Genomic DNA, 19,765 nt, shown 5'->3' with positions numbered 1-19,765 from the left:
AAGAAACTTTCTGAGAAACTGCTTTGTGTTCTGTTAATTCATCTCACAGAGTTACATCTTTCCCTTCAAGAAGCCTTTCGCTAAGGCTGTTCTTGTGGAATTGTCAAAGGGATATTTGGAAGCCCATAGAGGGCTATGGTGAAAAAGGAAATATCTTCCGTTCAAAACTGGAAAGAAGCTTTCTGAGAAACTGCTCTGTGTTCTGTTAATTCACCTCAGAGAGTTACATCTTGCCCTTCAAGAAGCCTTTCGCTAAGGCTGTTCTTTTGGAATTGTCAAAGGGATATTTGGAAGCCCATAGAGGGCTATGGTGAAAAAGGAAATATCTTCCGTTCAAAACTGGAAAGAAGCTTTCTGAGAAACTGCTCTGTGTTCTGTTAATTCATCTCACAGAGTTACATCTTTCCCTTCAAGAAGCCTTTCGCTAAGGCTGTTCTTGTAGAATAGGCAAAGGGATATTTGGAAGCCCATAGAGGGCCATGGTTAAGAAAGAAATATCTTCCGTTCAAAACTGGAAAGAAGCTTTCTGAGAAACTACTCTGTGTTCTGTTAATTCATCTCACAGAGTTACTTCTTTCCCTTCAAGAAGCTTTACGCTAAGGCTGTTCTTGTAGAATTGGAAAAAGGATATTTGGAAGGCCATAGAGGGCTTTGGTGAAAAAGGAAATATCTTCCGTTTAAAACTGGAAAAAAGCTTTCTGAGAAACTGCTCTGTGTTCTGTTAATTCATCTCACAGAGTTACATCTTTCCCTTCAAGAAGCCTTTCGCTAAGGCTGTTCTTGTGGAATTGGCAAAGAGATATTTGGAAGCCCATAGAGGGCTATGTTGAAAAAGGAAATATCTTCCGTTCAAAATTGGAAAGAAGCTTTCTGAGAAACTGCTCTGTGTTCTGTTAATTCATCTCACAGAGTTACTTCCTCCCCTTCAAGAAGCTTTACGCTAAGGCTGTTCTTGTGGAATTGGAAAAAGGATATTTGGAATCCCATAGAGGGCTATGGTGGAAAAGGAAATATCTTCCGTTCAAAACTGGAAAGAAGCTTTCTGAGAAACTGCTCTGTGTTCTGTTAATTCATCTCACAGAGTTACATCTTTTCCTTCAAGAAGCCTTTCGCTAAGGCTGTTCTTGTGTAATTGGCAAAGAGATATTTGGAAGCCCTTAGAGGGCTATGGTGAAAAAGTAAATATCTTCCGTTCAAAACTGGAAAGAAGCTTTCTGTGAAACTGCTCTGTGTTCTGTTAATTCACCTCAGAGAGTTACATCTTTCCCTTCAAGAAGCCTTTAGATAAGGCTGCTCTTGTGGAATTGGCAAAGGGATATTTGGAAGCCCATAGAGGGCTATGGTGAAAAAGGAAGTATCTTCCGCTCAAAACTGGAAAGAAGCTTTCTGAGAAACTGCTCTGTGTTCTGTTAATTCATCTCACAGAGTTACATCTTTCCCTTCAAGAAGCCTTTCGCTCAGGCTGTTCTTGTGGAATTGGCAAAGAGATATTTGGAAGCACATAGAGGGCTATGTTGAAAAAGGAAATATCTTCCGTTCAAAACTGGAAAGAAGCTTTCTGAGAAACTGCTCTGTGTTCTGTTAATTCACCTCAGAGAGTTACATCTTGCCCTTCAAGAAGCCTTTCGCTAAGGCTGTTCTTTTGGAATTGTCAAAGGGATATTTGGAAGCCCATAGAGGGCTATGGTGAAAAAGGAAATATCTTCCGTTCAAAACTGGAAAGAAGCTTTCTGAGAAACTGCTCTGTGTTCTGTTAATTCATCTCAAAGAGTTACATCTTTCCCTTCAAGAAGCCTTTCGCTAAGGCTGTTCTTGTAGAATAGGCAAAGGGATATTTGGAAGCCCATAGAGGGCCATGGTGAAGAAAGAAATATCTTCCGTTCAAAACTGGAAAGAAGCTTTCTGAGAAACTACTCTGTGTTCTGTTAATTCATCTCACAGAGTTACTTCTTTCCCTTCAAGAAGCTTTACGCTAAGGCTGTTCTTGTAGAATTGGAAAAAGGATATTTGGAAGCCCATAGAGGGCTTTGGTGAAAAAGGAAATATCTTCCGTTTAAAACTGGAAAAAAGCTTTCTGAGAAACTGCTCTGTGTTCTGTTAATTCATCTCACAGAGTTACATGTTTCCCTTCAAGAAGCCTTTCGCTAAGGCTGTTCTTTTGGAATTGGCAAAGAGATATTTGGAAGCCCTTAGAGGGCTATGGTGAAAAAGGAAATATCTTCCGTTCAAAACTGGAAAGAAGCTTTCTGAGAAACTGCTCTGTGTTCTGTTAATTCATCTCACAGAGTTACATCTTTCCCTTCAAGAAGCCTTTCCCTAAGGCTGTTCTTGTGGAATTGGGAAAGAGATATTTGGAAGCCCATGGAGGGCTATGGTGAAAAAGGAAATATCTTACATTCAAAACTGGAAAGAAGCTTTCTGAGAAACTGCTCTGTGTTCTGTTAATTCATCTCACAGAGTTACATCTTTCCCTTCAAGAAGTTTTACGCTAAGGCTGTTCTTGTGGAATTGGCAAAGGGATATTTGAAGCCCATAGAGGGCTATGGTGAAAAAGGAAATATCTTCCGTTCAAAACTGGAAAGAAGCTTTCTGAGAAACTGCTCTGTGTTCTGTTAATTCATCTCACAGAGTTACATCTTTCCCTTCAAGAAGCCTTTCGCTAAGGCTGTTCTTGTGGAACTGGCAAAGAGATATTTGGAAGACCATAGAGGGCTATGGTGAAAAAGGAAATATCTTCCGTTCAAAACTGGAAAGAAGCTTTCTGAGAAACTGTTCTGTGTTCTGTTAATTCATCTCACAGAGTTACATCTTTCCCTTCAAGAAGCCTTTCGCTAAGGCTCTTCTTGTGGAATTGGCAAAGGGATATTTGGAAGCCCATAGAGGGCTACGGTGAAAAAGGAAATATCTTCCGTTCAAAACTGGTAAGAAGCTTTCTGAGAAACTGCTCTGTGTTCTGTTAATTCATCTCACAGAGTTACATCTTTCCCATCAAGAAGCCTTTCGCTAAGGCTGTTCTTGTGGAATTGGCAAAGGGATATTTGCAAGCCCATAGAGGGCTATGGTGAGAAAGGAAATATCGTCCGTTCAAAACTGGAAAGAAACTTTCTGAGAAACTGCTTTGTGTTCTGTTAATTCATCTCACAGAGTTACATCTTTCCCTTCAAGAAGCCTTTCGCTAAGGCTGTTCTTGTGGAATTGTCAAAGGGATATTTGGAAGCCCATAGAGGGCTATGGTGAAAAAGGAAATATCTTCCGTTCAAAACTGGACAGAAGCTTTCTGAGAAACTGTTCTGTGTTCTGTTAATTCATCTCACAGAGTTACATCTTTCCCTTCAAGAAGCCTTTCGCTAAGGCTCTTCTTGTGGAATTGTCAAAGGGATATTTGGAAGCCCATAGAGGGCTATGGTGAAAAAGGAAATATCTTCCGTTCAAAACTGGTAAGAAGCTTTCTGAGAAACTGCTCTGTGTTCTGTTAATTCATCTCAGAGAGTTACATCTTTCCCTTTAAGAAGCCTTTCGCTAAGGCTGTTCTTTTGGAATTGTCAAAGAGATATTTGGAAGCCCATAGAGGGCTAGGGTGAAAAAGGAAATATCTTCCGTTCAAAACTGGAAAGAAGCTTTCTGAGAAACTGCTCTGTGTTCTGTTAATTCATCTCACAGAGTTACATCTTTCCCTTCAAGAAGCCTTTCGCTAAGGCTGTTCTTGTGGAATTGGCAAAGAGATATTTGGAAGCCCATAGAGGGCTATGGTGAAAAAGGAAATATCTTCTGTTCAAAACTGGAAATAAGCTTTCTGAGAAACTGCTCTGTGTTCTGTTAATTCATCTCACAGAGTTACATCTTTCCCTTCAAGAAGCCTTTCGCTAAGGCTGTTCTTGTGGAATTGGCAAAGGGATATTTGGAAGCCCATAGAGGGCTAGGGTGAAAAAGGAAATATCTTCCGTTCAAAACTGGAAATAAGCTTTCTGAGAAACTGCTCTGTGTTCTGTTAATTCATCTCACAGAGTTACATATTTCCCTTCAAGAAGCCTTTCCCTAAGGCTGTTCTTGTGGAATTGGGAAAGAGATATTTGGAAGCCCATGGAGGGCTATGGTGAAAAAGGAAATATCTTCCATTCAAAACTGGAAAGAAGCTTTCTGAGAAACTGCTCTGTGTTCTGTTAATTCATCTCACAGAGTTACATCGTTCCCTTCAAGAAGCTTTACGCTAAGGCTGTTCTTGTGGAATTGGCAAGGGGATATTTGAAGCCCATAGAGGGCTATGGTGAAAAAGGAAATATCTTCCGTTCAAAACTGGAAAGAAGCTTTCTGAGAAACTGCTCTGTGTTCTGTTAATTCATCTCACAGAGTTACATCTTTCCCTTCAAGAAGCCTTTCGCTAAGGCTGTCGCTGTGGAATTGGCAAAGGGATATTTGGAAGCCCATAGAGGGCTATGGTGAAAAAGGAAATATCTTCCGTTCAAAACTGGAAAGAAGCTTTCTGAGAAACTGCTTTGTGTTCTGTTAATTCATCTCACAGAGCTACATCTTTCCTTTCAAGAAGCCTTTCGCTAAGGCTGTTCTTGAGGAATTGGCAAAGTGATATTTGGAAGCCCTTAGAGGGCTATGGTGAAAAAGGAAATATCTTCCATTCAAAACTGGAAAGAAGCTTTCTGAGAAACTGCTCTGTGTTCTGTTAATTCATCTCACAGAGTTACATCTTTCCCTTCAAGAAGCCTTTCGCTAAGGCTATTCTTGTGGAATTGGCAAAGGGATATTTGGAAGCCCATAGAGGGCTAGGGTGAAAAAGGAAATATCTTCCGTTCAAAACTGGAAAGAAGCTTTCTGAGAAACTGCTCTGTGTTCTGTTAATTCATCTCACAGAGTTACATCTTTCCCTTCAAGAAGCCTTTCCCTAAGGCTGTTCTTGTGGAATTGGGAAAGTGATATTTGGACGCCCATGGAGGGCAATGGTGAAAAAGGAAATATCTTCCATTCAAAACTGGAAAGAAGCTTTCTGAGAAACTGCTCTGTGTTCTGTTAATTCATCTCACAGAGTTACATCTTTCCCTTCAAGAAGCCTTTCGCTAAGGCTGTTCTTGTGGAATTGGCAAAGAGATATTTGGAAGCCCATAGAGGGCTATGGTAAAAAAGGCAATATCTTCCGTTCAAAACTGGAAAGAAGCTTTGTGAGAAACTGCTCTGTGTTCTGTTAATTCATCTCACAGAGATACATCTTTCCCTTCAAGAAGCTTTACGCTAAGGCTGTTCTTGTGGAATTGGCAAAGGGATATTTGGAAGCCCATAGAGGGCTATGGTGAAAAAGGAAATATCTTCCGTTCAAAACTAGAAAGAAGCTTTCTGAGAAACTGCTCTGTGTTCTGTTAATTCATCTCACAGAGTTACATCTTTCCCTTCAAGAAGCCTTTCGCTAAGGCTGTTCTTGTGGAATTGGCAAAGAGATATTTGGAAGCCCATAGAGGGCTATGGTGAAAAAGGAAATATCTTCCGTTCAAAATTGGAAAGAAGCTTTCTGAGAAACTGCTCTGTGTTCTGTTAATTCATCTCACAGAGTTACTTCCTCCCCTTCAAGAAGCTTTACGCTAAGGCTGTTCTTGTGGAATTGGAAAAAGGATATTTGGAATCCCATAGAGGGCTATGGTGGAAAAGGAAATATCTTCCGTTCAAAACTGGAAAGAAGCTTTCTGAGAAACTGCTCTGTGTTCTGTTAATTCATCTCACAGAGTTACATCTTTTCCTTCAAGAAGCCTTTCGCTAAGGCTGTTCTTGTGGAATTGGCAAAGAGATATTTGGAAGCCCTTAGAGGGCTATGGTGAAAAAGGAAATATCTTCCGTTCAAAACTGGAAAGAAGCTTTCTGTGAAACTGCTCTGTGTTCTGTTAATTCACCTCAGAGAGTTACATCTTTCCCTTCAAGAAGCCTTTAGATAAGGCTGTTCTTGTGGAATTGGCAAAGGGATATTTGGAAGCCCATAGAGGGCTATGGTGAAAAAGGAAGTATCTTCCGCTGAAAACTGGAAAGAAGCTTTCTGAGAAACTCCTCTGTGTTCTGTTAATTCATCTCACAGAGTTACATCTTTCCCTTCAAGAAGCCTTTCGCTCAGGCTGTTCTTGTGGAATTAGCAAAGAGATATTTGGAAGCCCATAGAGGGCTATGTGGAAAAAGGAAATATCTTCCGTTCAAAACTGGAAAGAAGCTTTCTGAGAAACTGCTCTGTGTTCTGTTAATTCACCTCAGAGAGTTACATCTTGCCCTTCAAGAAGCCTTTCGCTAAGGCTGTTCTTTTGGAATTGTCAAAGGGATATTTGGAAGCCCATAGAGGGCTATGGTGAAAAAGGAAATATCTTCCGTTCAAAACTGGAAAGAAGCTTTCTGAGAAACTGCTCTGTGTTCTGTTAATTCATCTCACAGAGTTACATCTTTCCCTTCAAGAAGCCTTTCGCTAAGGCTGTTCTTGTAGAATAGGCAAAGGGATATTTGGAAGCCCATAGAGGGCCATGGTTAAGAAAGAAATATCTTCCGTTCAAAACTGGAAAGAAGCTTTCTGAGAAACTACTCTGTGTTCTGTTAATTCATCTCACAGAGTTACTTCTTTCCCTTCAAGAAGCTTTACGCTAAGGCTGTTCTTGTAGAATTGGAAAAAGGATATTTGGAAGGCCATAGAGGGCTTTGGTGAAAAAGGAAATATCTTCCGTTTAAAACTGGAAAAAAGCTTTCTGAGAAACTGCTCTGTGTTCTGTTAATTCATCTCACAGAGTTACATGTTTCCCTTCAAGAAGCCTTTCGCTAAGGCTGTTCTTTTGGAATTGGCAAAGAGATATTTGGAAGCCCTTAGAGGGCTATGGTGAAAAAGGAAATATCTTCCGTTCAAAACTGGAAAGAAGCTTTCTGAGAAACTGCTCTGTGTTCTGTTAATTCACCTCAGAGAGTTACATCTTTCCTTTCAAGAAGCCTTTCGCTAAGGCTGTTCTTTTGGAATTGTCAAAGATATTTGGAAGAACATAGAGGGCTATGGTGAAAAAGGAAATATCTTCCGTTCAAAACTGGAAAGAAGCTTTCTGAGAAACTGCTCTGTGTTCTGTTAACTCATCTCACAGAGTTACATCTTTCCCTTCAAGAAGCCTTTCGCTAAGGCTGTTCTTGCAGAATTGGCAAAGGGATATTTGGAAGCCCATAGAGGGCCATGGTGAAGAAAGAAATATCTTCCGTTCAAAACTGGAAAGAAGCTTTCTGACAAACTGCTCTGTGTTCTGTTAATCATCTCCCAGAGTTACTTCTTTGCCTTCAAGGAGCTTTACGCTAAGGCTGTTCTTGTGGAATTGGAAAAGGGATATTTTGAAGCCCATAGAGGGCTATGGTGAAAAAGGAAATATCTTCCGTTCAAAACTGGAAAGAAGCTTTCTGAGAAACTGCTCTGTGTTCTGTTAATTCATCTCACAGAGTTACATCTTTCCCTTCAAGAAGCCTTTCGTTAAGGCTGTTCTTGTGGAATTGGCAAAGAGATATTTGGAAGCCCATAGAGGGCTATGTTGAAAAAGGAAATATCTTCCGTTCAAAACTGGAAATAAGCTTTCTGAGAAACTGCTCTGTGTTCTGTTAATTCATCTCACAGAGTTACATCTTTCCCTTCAAGAAGCCTTTCGCTAAGGCTGTTCTTGTGGAATTGGCAAAGGGATATTTGGAAGCCCATAGAGGACTAGGGTGAAAAAGGAAATATCTTCCGTTCAAAACTGGAAAGAAGCTTTCTGAGAAACTGCTCTGTGTTCTGTTAATTCATCTCACAGAGATACATCTTTCCCTTCAAGAAGCCTTTCCCTAAGGCTGTTCTTGTGGAATTGGGAAAGAGATATTTGGAAGCCCATGGAGGGCTATGGTGAAAAAGGAAATATCTTACATTCAAAACTGGAAAGAAGCTTTCTGAGAAACTGCTCTGTGTTCTGTTAATTCATCTCACAGAGTTACATCTTTCCCTTCAAGAAGTTTTACGCTAAGGCTGTTCTTGTGGAATTGGCAAAGGGATATTTGAAGCCCATAGAGGGCTATGGTGAAAAAGGAAATATCTTCCGTTCAAAACTGGAAAGAAGCTTTCTGAGAAACTGCTCTGTGTTCTGTTAATTCATCTCACAGAGTTACATCTTTCCCTTCAAGAAGCCTTTCGCTAAGGCTGTTCTTGTGGAACTGGCAAAGAGATATTTGGAAGACCATAGAGGGCTATGGTGAAAAAGGAAATATCTTCCGTTCAAAACTGGAAAGAAGCTTTCTGAGAAACTGTTCTGTGTTCTGTTAATTCATCTCACAGAGTTACATCTTTCCCTTCAAGAAGCCTTTCGCTAAGACTCTTCTTGTGGAATTGGCAAAGGGATATTTGGAAGCCCATAGAGGGCTATGGTGAAAAAGGAAATATCTTCCGTTCAAAACTGGTAAGAAGCTTTCTGAGAAACTGCTCTGTTTTCTGTTAATTCATCTCACAGAGTTACATCTTTCCCATCAAGAAGCCTTTCGCTAAGGCTGTTCTTGTGGAATTGGCAAAGAGATATTTGGAAGCCCATAGAGGGCTATGGTGAGAAAGGAAATATCGTCCGTTCAAAACTGGAAAGAAACTTTCTGAGAAACTGCTTTGTGTTCTGTTAATTCATCTCACAGAGTTACATCTTTCCCTTCAAGAAGCCTTTCGCTAAGGCTGTTCTTGTGGAATTGTCAAAGGGATATTTGGAAGCCCATAGAGGGCTATGGTGAAAAAGGAAATATCTTCCGTTCAAAACTGGACAGAAGCTTTCTGAGAAACTGTTCTGTGTTCTGTTAATTCATCTCACAGAGTTACATCTTTCCCTTCAAGAAGCCTTTCGCTAAGGCTCTTCTTGTGGAATTGTCAAAGGGATATTTGGAAGCCCATAGAGGGCTATGGTGAAAAAGGAAATATCTTCCGTTCAAAACTGGTAAGAAGCTTTCTGAGAAACTGCTCTGTGTTCTGTTAATTCATCTCAGAGAGTTACACCTTTCCCTTTAAGAAGCCTTTCGCTAAGGCTGTTCTTTTGGAATTGTCAAAGAGATATTTGGAAGCCCATAGAGGGCTAGGGTGAAAAAGGAAATATCTTCCGTTCAAAACTGGAAAGAAGCTTTCTGAGAAACTGCTCTGTGTTCTGTTAATTCATCTCACAGAGTTACATCTTTCCCTTCAAGAAGCCTTTCGCTAAGGCTGTTCTTGTGGAATTGGCAAAGAGATATTTGGAAGCCCATAGAGGGCTATGGTGAAAAAGGAAATATCTTCCGTTCAAAACTGGAAATAACCTTTCTGAGAAACTGCTCTGTGTTCTGTTAATTCATCTCACAGAGTTACATCTTTCCCTTCAAGAAGCCTTTCCCTAAGGCTGTTCTTGTGGAATTGGGAAAGAGATATTTGGAAGCCCATGGAGGGCTATGGTGAAAAAGGAAATATCTTCCATTCAAAACTGGAAAGAAGCTTTCTGAGAAACTGCTCTGTGTTCTGTTAATTCATCTCACAGAGTTACATCGTTCCCTTCAAGAAGCTTTACGCTAAGGCTGTTCTTGTGGAATTGGCAAAGGGATATTTGAAGCCCATAGAGGGCTATGGTGAAAAAGGAAATATCTTCCGTTCAAAACTGGAAAGAAGCTTTCTGAGAAACTGCTCTGTGTTCTGTTAATTCATCTCACAGAGTTACATCTTTCCCTTCAAGAAGCCTTTCGCTAAGGCTGTTCTTGTGGAACTGGCAAAGAGATATTTGGAAGCCCTTAGAGGGCTATGGTGAAAAAGGAAATATCTTCCGTTCAAAACTGGAAAGAAGCTTTCTGAGAAACTGTTCTGTGTTCTGGTAATTCATCTCACAGAGTTACATCTTTCCCTTCAAGAAGCCTTTCGCTAAGGCTCTTCTTGTGGAATTGGCAAAGGGATATTTGGAAGCCCATAGAGGGCTATGGTGAAAAAGGAAATATCTTCCGTTCAAAACTGGAAAGAAGCTTTCTGAGAAATTCCTCTGTGTTCCGTTAATTCATCTCACAGAGTTACATCTTTCCCTTCAGGAAGCCTTTCGCTAAGGCTGTCGCTGTGGATTTGGAAACTGATATCTGGAAGCCCATAGAGGTCTACGGTGAAAAAGGAAATATCTTCCGTTCAAAACTGGAAAGAAGCTATCTGAGAAACTGCTCTGTGTTCTGTTAATTCATCTCACAGAGTTACATCTTTCCCTTCAAGAAGCCTTTCGCTAAGGCTGTTCTTGTGGAATTGGCAAAGGGATATTTGGAAGCCCATAGAGGGCTACGGTGAAAAAGGAAATATCTTCCGTTCAAAACTGGAAAGAAGCTTTCTGAGAAACTGCTTTGTGTTCTGTTAATTTCTCTCACAGAGTTACTTCTTTCCCTTCAAGAAGCTTTACGCTAAGGCTGTTCTTGTGGAATTGGAAAAAGGATATTTGGAAGCCCATAGAGGGCTATGGTGAAAAGTTCAAAACTGGAAAGAAGCTTTCTGAGAAACTGCTCTGTGTTCTGTTAATTCATCTCACAGAGTTACATCTTTCCCTTCAAGAAGCCTTTCGCTAAGGCTGTCGCTGTGGAATTGGCAAAGGGATATTTGGAAGCCCATAGAGGGCTATGGTGAAAAAGGAAATATGTTCCGTTCAAAACTGGAAAGAAGCTTTCTGAGAAACTGCTTTGTGTTCTGTTAATTCATCTCACAGAGCTACATCTTTCCTTTCAAGAAGCCTTTCGCTAAGGCTGTTCTTGTGGAATTGGCAAAGTGATATTTGGAAGCCCTTAGAGGGCTATGGTGAAAAAGGAAATATCTTCCATTCAAAACTGGAAAGAAGCTTTCTGAGAAACTGCTCTGTGTTCTGTTAATTCATCTCACAGAGTTACATCTTTCCCTTCAAGAAGCCTTTCGCTAAGGCTGTTCTTGTGGAATTGGCAAAGGGATATTTGGAAGCCCATAGAGGGCTAGGGTGAAAAAGGAAATATCTTCCGTTCAAAACTGGAAAGAAGCTTTCTGAGAAACTGCTCTGTGTTCTGTTAATTCATCTCACAGAGTTACATCTTTCCCTTCAAGAAGCCTTTCTCTAAGGCTGTTCTTGTGGAATTGGGAAAGTGATATTTGGACGCCCATGGAGGGCTATGGTGAAAAAGGAAATATCTTCCATTCAAAACTGGAAAGAAGCTTTCTGAGAAACTGCTCTGTGTTCTGTTAATTCATCTCACAGAGTTACATCTTTCCCTTCAAGAAGCCTTTCGCTAAGGCTGTTCTTGTGGAATTGGCAAAGAGATATTTGGAAGCCCATAGAGGGCTATGGTAAAAAAGGCAATATCTTCCGTTCAAAACTGGAAAGAAGCTTTGTGAGAAACTGCTCTGTGTTCTGTTAATTCATCTCACAGAGATACATCTTTCCCTTCAAGAAGCTTTACGCTAAGGCTGTTCTTGTGGAATTGGCAAAGGGATATTTGGAATCCCATAGAGGGCTATGGTGAAAAAGGAAATATCTTCCGTTCAAAACTAGAAAGAAGCTTTCTGAGAAACTGCTCTGTGTTTTGTTAATTCATCTCACAGAGTTACATCTTTCCCTTCAAGAAGCCTTTCGCTAAGGCTGTTCTTGTGGAATTGGCAAAGAGATATTTGGAAGACCATAGAGGGCTATGGTGAAAAAGGAAATATCTTCCGTTCAAAACTGGAAAGAAGCTTTCTGAGAAACTGGTCTGTGTTCTGTTAATTCATCTCACGGAGTTACATCTTTCCCTTCAAGAAGCCTTTCGCTAAGGCTGTTCTTGTGGAATTGGCAAAGGGATATTTGGAAGCCCATAGAGGGCTATGGTGAAAAAGGAAATATCTTCCGTTCAAAACTGGTAAGAAGTTTTCTGAGAAACTGCTCTGTGTTCTGTTAATTCATCTCACACAGTTACATCTTTCCCTTCAAGAAGCCTTTCGCTAAGGCTATTCTTGTGGAATTGGCAAAGAGATATTTGGATGACCATAGAGGGCTATGGTGAAAAAGGAAATATCTTCCGTTCAAAACTGGAAAGAAGCCTTCTGAGAAACTGCTCTGTGTTCTGTTAATTCATCTCACAGAGTTACATCTTTCCCTTCAAGAAGCCTTTCGCTAAGGCTGTTCTTTTGGAATTGGCAAAGAGATATTTGGAAGCCCTTAGAGGGCTATGGTGAAAAAGGAAATATCTTCCGTTCAAAACTGGAAAGAAGCTTTCTGTGAAACTGCTCTGTGTTCTGTTAATTCACCCCAGAGAGTTACATCTTCCCCTTCAAGAAGCCTTTCGATAAGGCTGTTCTTGTGGAATTGGCAAAGGGATATTTGGAATCCCATAGAGGGCTATGGTGAAAAAGGAAGTATCTTCCGCTCAAAACTGGAAAGAAGCTTTCTGAGAAACTGCTCTGTGTTCTGTTAATTCATCTCACAGAGTTACATCTTTCCCTTTAAGAAGCCTTTCGCTAAGGCTGTTCTTGTGGAATTGGCAAAGAGATATTTGGAAGCCCATAGAGGGCTATGTTGAAAAAGGAAATATCTTCCGTTCAAAACTGGAAAGAAGCTTTCTGAGAAACTGCTCTGTGTTCTGTTAATTCACCTCAGAGAGTTACATCTTTCCCTTCAAGAAGCCTTTCGCTAAGGCTGTTCTTGTAGAATTGGCAAAGGGATATTTGGAAGCCCATAGAGGGCCATGGTGAAGAAAGAAATATCTTCCGTTCAAAACTGGAAAGAAGCTTTCTGAGAAACTACTCTGTGTTCTGTTAATTCATCTCACAGAGTTACTTCTTTCCCTTCAAGAAGCTTTACGCTAAGGCTGTTCTTGTAGAATTGGCAAAAGGATATTTGGAAGCCCATAGAGGGCTTTGGTGAAAAAGGAAATATCTTCCGTTTAAAACTGGAAAAAAGCTTTCTGAGAAACTGCTCTGTGTTCTGTTAATTCATCTCACAGAGTTACATGTTTCCCTTCAAGAAGCCTTTCGCTAAGGCTGTTCTTTTGGAATTGGCGAAGAGATATTTGGAAGCCCTTAGAGGGCTATGGTGAAAAAGGATATATCTTCCGTTCAAAACTGAAAAGAAGCTTTCTGAGAAACTGCTCTGTGTTCTGTTAATTCACCTCAGAGAGTTACATCATTCCCTTCAAGAAGCCTTTCGCTAAGGCTGTTCTTTTGGAATTGTCAAAGATATTTGGAAGCCCATAGAGGGCTATGGTGAAAAAGGAAATATCTTCCGTTCAAAACTGGAAAGAAGCTTTCTGAGAAACTGCTCTGTGTTCTGTTAATTCATCTCACAGAGTTACATCTTTCCCTTCAAGAAGCCTTTCGCTAAGGCTGTTCTTGTGGAATTGCCAAACTGATATTTGGAAGCCCTTAGAGGACTATGGTGAAAAAGGAAATATCTTCCGTTCAAAACTGGAAAGAAGCTTTCTGTGAAACTGCTCTGTGTTCTGTTAATTCACCTCAGAGAGTTACATCTTCCCCTTCAAGAAGCCTTTCGATAAGGCTGTTCTTGTGGAATTGGCAAAGGGATATTTGGAAGCCCATAGAGGGCTATGGTGAAAAAGGAAGTATCTTCCGCTCAAAACTGGAAAGAAGCTTTCTGAGAAACTGCTCTGTGTTCTGTTAATTCATCTCACAGAGTTACATCTTTCCCTTCAAGAAGCCTTTCGCTAAGGCTGTTCTTGTGGAATTGGCAAAGGGATATTTGGAAGCCCATAGAGGGCTACGGTGAAAAAGGAAATTTCTTCCGTTCAAAACTGGAAAGAAGCTTTCTGAGAAACTGCTCTGTGTTCTGTTAATTCATCTCACAGAGTTACATCTTTCCCTTCAAGAAGCCTTTCGCTAAGGCTGTTCTTGTAGAATTGGCAAAGGGATATTTGGAAGCCCATAGAGGGCCATGGTGAAGAAAGAAATATCTTCCGTTCAAAACTGGAAAGAAGCTTTCTGAGAAACTACTCTGTGTTCTGTTAATTCATCTCACAGAGTTACTTCTTTCCCTTCAAGAAGCTTTACGCTAAGGCTGTTCTTGTAGAATTGGAAAAAGGATATTTGGAAGCCCATAGAGGGCTTTGGTGAAAAAGGAAATATCTTCCGTTTAAAACTGGAAAAAAGCTTTCTGAGAAACTGCTCTGTGTTCTGTTAATTCATCTCACAGAGTTACATGTTTCCCTTCAAGAAGCCTTTCGCTAAGGCTGTTCTTTTGGAATTGGCAAAGAGATATTTGGAAGCCCTTAGAGGGCTATGGTGAAAAAGGAAATATCTTCCGTTCAAAACTGGAAAGAAGCTTTCTGAGAAACTGCTCTGTGTTCTGTTAATTCACCTCAGAGAGTTACATCTTTCCCTTCAAGAAGCCTTTCGCTAAGGCTGTTCTTTTGGAATTGTCAAAGATATTTGGAAGAACATAGAGAGCTATGGTGAAAAAGGAAATATCTTCCGTTCAAAACTGGAAACAAGCTTTCTGAGAAACTGCTCTGTGTTCTGTTAATTCATCTCACAGAGTTACATCTTTCCCTTCAAGAAGCCTTTCGCTAAGTCTGCCGCGTGGAATTGCCAAACTGATATTTGGAAGCCCTTAGAGGGCTATGGTGAAAAAGGAAATATCTTCCGTTCAAAACTGGAAAGAAGCTATCTGAGAAACTCCTCTGTGTTCTGTTAATTCATCTCACAGAGTTACATCTTTCCCTTCAAGAAGCCTTTCGCTAAGGCTGTTCTTGCAGAATTGGCAAAGGGATATTTGGAAGCCCATAGAGGGCCATGGTGAAGAAAGAAATATCTTCCGTTCAAAACTGGAAAGAAGCTTTCTGACAAACTGCTCTGTGTTCTGTTAATCATCTCCCAGAGTTACTTCTTTCCCTTCAAGGAGCTTTACGCTAAGGCTGTTCTTGTGGAATTGGAAAAGCGATATTTTGAAGCCCATAGAGGGCTATGGTGAAAAAGGAAATATCTTCCGTTCAAAACTGGAAAGAAGCTTTCTGAGAAACTGCTCTGTGTTTTGTTAATTCATCTCACAGAGTTACATCTTTCCCTTCAAGAAGCCTTTCGCTAAGGCTGTTCTTGTGGAATTGGCAAAGAGATATTTGGAAGCCCATAGAGGGCTATGTTGAAAAAGGAAATATCTTCCGTTCAAAACTGGAAATAAGCTTTCTGAGAAACTGCTCTGTGTTCTGTTAATTCATCTCACAGAGTTGCATCTTTCCCTTCAAGAAGCCTTTCGCTAAGGCTGTTCTTGTGGAATTGGCAAAGGGATATTTGGAAGCCCATAGAGGGCTAGGGTGAAAAAGGAAATATCTTCCGTTCAAAACTGGAAAGAAGCTTTCTGAGAAACTGTTCTGTGTTCTGTTAATTCATCTCACAGAGTTACATCTTTCCTTTCAAGAAGCCTTTCCCTAAGGCTGTTCTTGTGGAATTGGGAAAGAGATATTTGGAAGCCCATGGAGGGCTATGGTGAAAAAGGAAATATCTTACATTCAAAACTGGAAAGAATCTTTCTGAGAAACTACTCTGTGTTCTGTTAATTCATCTCACAGAGTTACATCTTTCCCTTCAAGAAGTTTTACGCTAAGGCTGTTCTTGTGGAATTGGCAAAGGGATATTTGAAGCCCATAGAGGGCTATGGTGAAAAAGGAAATATCTTCCGTTCAAAACTGGAAAGAAGCTTTCTGAGAAACTGCTCTGTGTTCTGTTAATTCATCTCACAGAGTTACATCTTTCCCTTCAAGAAGCCTTTCGCTAAGGCTGTTCTTGGGGAACTGGCAAAGAGATATTTGGAAGACCATAGAGGGCTATGGTGAAAAAGGAAATATCTTCCGTTCAAAACAGGAAAGAAGCTTTCTGAGAAACTGTTCTGTGTTCTGTTAATTCATCTCACAGAGTTGCATATTTCCCTTCAAGAAGCCTTTCGCTAAGGCTCTTCTTGTGGAATTGGCAAAGGGATATTTGGAAGCCCATAGAGGGCTATGGTGAAAAAGGAAATATCTTCCGTTCAAAACTGGTAAGAAGCTTTCTGAGAAACTGCTCTGTGTTCTGTTAATTCATCTCACAGAGTTACATCTTTCCCATCAAGAAGCCTTTCGCTAAGGCTGTTCTTGTGGAATTGGCAAAGAGATATTTGGAAGCCCATAGAGGGCTATGGTGAGAAAGGAAATATCGTCCGTTCAAAACTGGAAAGAAACTTTCTGAGAAACTGCTTTGTGTTCTGTTAATTCATCTCACAGAGTTACATCTTTCCCTTCAAGAAGCCTTTCGCTAAGGCTGTTCTAGTGGAATTGTCAAAGGGATATTTGGAAGCCCATAGAGGGCTATGGTGAAAAAGGAAATATCTTCCGTTCAAAACTGGAAAGAAGCTTTCTGAGAAACTGGTCTGTGTTCTGTTAATTCATCTCACGGAGTTACATCTTTCCCTTCAAGAAGCCTTTCGCTAAGGCTGTTCTTGTGGAAATGGCAAAGGGATATTTGGAAGCCCATAGAGGGCTATGGTGAAAAAGGAAATATCTTCCGTTCAAAACTGGTAAGAAGCTTTCTGAGAAACTGCTCTGTGTTCTGTTAATTCATCTCACACAGTTACATCTTTCCCTTCAAGAAGCCTTTCGCTAAGGCTATTCTTGTGGAATTGGCAAAGAGATATTTGGATGACCATAGAGGGCTATGGTGAAAAAGGAAATATCTTCCGTTCAAAACTGGAAAGAAGCTTTCGGAGAAACTGCTATGTGTTCTGTTAATTCATCTCACAGAGTTACTTCTTTCCCTTCAAGAAGCTTTACGCTAAGGCTGTTCTTTTGGAATTGGAAAAAGGATATTTGGAAGCCCATAGAGGGCTATGGTGAAAAGTTCAAAACTGGAAAGAAGCTTTCTGAGAAACTGCTCTGTGTTCTGTTAATTCATCTCACAGAGTTACATCTTTCCCTTCAAGAAGCCTTTCGCTAAGGCTGTCGCTGTGGAATTGGCAAAGGGATATTTGGAAGCCCATAGAGGGCTATGGTGAAAAAGGAAATATCTTCCGTTCAAAACAGGAAAGAAGCTTTCTGAGAAACTGCTTTGTGTTCTGTTAATTCATCTCACAGAGCTACATCTTTCCCTTCAAGAAGATTATCGCTAAGTCTGTTCTTTTGGAATTTTCAAAGGGGTATTTTGAAGCCCATAGAGGGCTATGGTGAAAAAGGAAATATCTTCCGTTCAAAACTGGAAAGAAGCTTTCGGAGAAACTGCGTTGTGTTCTGTTAATTCATCTCACAGAGTTACATCTATCCCTTCAAGAAGCCTTTCGCTAAGGCTGTTCTTGAGGAATTGGCAAAGGGATATTTGGAAGCCCGTAGAGGGCTATGGTGAAAAAGAAAATATCTTCCGTTCAAAAGTGGAAAGAAGCTTTCTGAGAAACTGCTCTGTGTTCTGTTAATTCATCTCACAGAGTTACATCTTTTCCTTCAAAAAGCCTTTCGCTAAGGCTGTTCTTGTGGAATTGGCAAAGTTATATTTGGAAGCCCATAGAGGGCTATGGTGAAAAAGGAAATATCTTCCGTTCAAAACTGGAAAGAAGCTCTCTGAGAAACCGCTCTGTGTTCTGTTAATTCATCTCACAGAGTTACATCTTTCCCTTCAAGTAGCCTTTCGCTAAATCTGTTCTTGTGGAATTGGCAAAGGGATATTTGGAAGCCCATAGAGGGCTATGGTGAAAAAGGAAGTATCTTCCGTTCAAAACTGGAAAGAAGCTTTCTGAGAAACTGCTCTGTGTTCTGTTAATTCATCTCACAGAGTTACATCTTTCCCTTCAAGAAGCCTTTCGCTAAGGCTGTTCTTGTGGAATTGGCAAAGAGATATTTGGAAGCCCATAGAGGGCTATGGTGAAAAAGGAAATATCTTCCGTTCAAAATTGGAAAGAAGCTTTCTGAGAAACTGCTCTGTGTTCTGTTAATTCATCTCACAGAGTTACTTCCTCCCCTTCAAGAAGCTTTACGCTAAGGCTGTTCTTGTGGAATTGGAAAAAGTATATTTGGAATCCCATAGAGGGCTATGGTGGAAAAGGAAATATCTTCCGTTCAAAACTGGAAAGAAGCTTTCTGAGAAACTGCTCTGTGTTCTGTTAATTCATCTCACAGAGTTACATCTTTCCCTTCAAGAAGCCTTTCGCTAAGGCTGTTCTTGTGGAATTGGCAAAGAGATATTTGGAAGCCCTTAGAGGGCTATGGTGAAGAAGGAAATATCTTCCGTTCAAAACTGGAAAGAAGCTTTCTGTGAAACTGCTCTGTGTTCTGTTAATTCACCTCAGAGAGTTACATCTTTCCCTTCAAGAAGCCTTTCGATAAGGCTGTGCTTGTGGAATTGGCAAAGGGATATTTGGAAGCCCATAGAGGGCTATGGTGAAAAAGGAAGTATCTTCCGCTCAAAACTGGAAAGAAGCTTTCTGAGAAACTGCTCTGTGTTCTGTTAATTCATCTCACAGAGTTACATCTTTCCCTTCAAGAAGCCTTTCGCTAAGGCTGTTCTTGTGGAATTGGCAAAGAGATATTTGGAAGCCCATAGAGGGCTATGTTGAAAAAGGAAATATCTTCCGTTCAAAACTGGAAAGAAGCTTTCTGAGAAACTGCTCTGTATTCTGTTAATTCACCTCAGAGAGTTACATCTTTCCCTTCAAGAAGCCTTTCGCTAAGGCTGTTCTTTTGGAATTGTCAAAGGGATATTTGGAAGCCCATAGAGGGCTATGGTGAAAAAGGAAATATCTTCCGTTCAAAACTGGAAAGAAGCTTTCTGAGTAACTGCTCTGTGTTCTGTTAATTCATCTCACAGAGTTACATCTTTCCCTTCAAGAAGCCGTTCGCTAAGGCTGTTCTTGTAGAATTGGCAAAGGGATATTTGGAAGCCCATAGAGGGCCATGGTGAAGAAAGAAATATCTTCCGTTCAAAACTGGAAAGAAGCTTTCTGAGAAACTACTCTGTGTTCTGTTAATTCATCTCACAGAGTTACTTCTTTCCCTTCAAGAAGCTTTACGCTAAGGCTGTTCTTGTAGAATTGGAAAAAGGATATTTGGAAGCCCATAGAGGGCTTTGGTGAAAAAGGAAATATCTTCCGTTTAAAACTGGAAAAAAGCTTTCTGAGAAACTGCTCTGTGTTCTGTTAATTCATCTCACAGAGTTACATGTTTCCCTTCAAGAAGCCTTTCGCTAAGGCTGTTCTTTTGGAATTGGCGAAGAGATATTTGGAAGCCCTTAGAGGGCTATGGTGAAAAAGGAAATATCTTCCGTTCAAAACTGCAAAGAAGCTTTCTGAGAAACTGCTCTGTGTTCTGTTAATTCACCTCAGAGAGTTACATCTTTTCCTTCAAGAAGCCTTTCGCTAAGGCTGTTCTTTTGGAATTGTCAAAGATATTTGGAAGCCCATAGAGGGCTATGGTGAAAAAGGAAATATCTTCCGTTCAAAACTGGAAAGAAGCTTTCTGAGAAACTGCTCTGTGTTCTGTTAATTCATCTCACAGAGTTACATCTTTCCCTTCAAGAAGCCTTTCGCTAAGTCTGCCGCTGTGGAATTGCCAAACTGATATTTGGAAGCCCTTAGAGGGCTAGGGTGAAAAAGGAAATATCTTCCGTTCAAAACTGGAAAGAAGCTATCTGAGAAACTCCTCTGTGTTCTGTTAATTCATCTCACAGAGTTACATCTTTCCCTTCAAGAAGCCTTTCGCTAAGGCTGTTCTTGCAGAATTGGCAAAGGGATATTTGGAAGCCCATAGATGGCTAGGGTGAAAAAGGAAATATCTTCCGTTCAAAACTGGAAAGAAGCTTTCTGAGAAACTGCTCTGTGTT

The sequence above is a fragment of the Chlorocebus sabaeus genome, chromosome 14 (assembly GCF_047675955.1).
Source record: "Chlorocebus sabaeus isolate Y175 chromosome 14, mChlSab1.0.hap1, whole genome shotgun sequence".
NCBI classification, from domain to species: Eukaryota; Metazoa; Chordata; class Mammalia; order Primates; family Cercopithecidae; genus Chlorocebus; species Chlorocebus sabaeus.
The sequence above is the reverse complement of the archived record's forward strand: the minus strand, read 5'-3'. Positions refer to the sequence as shown.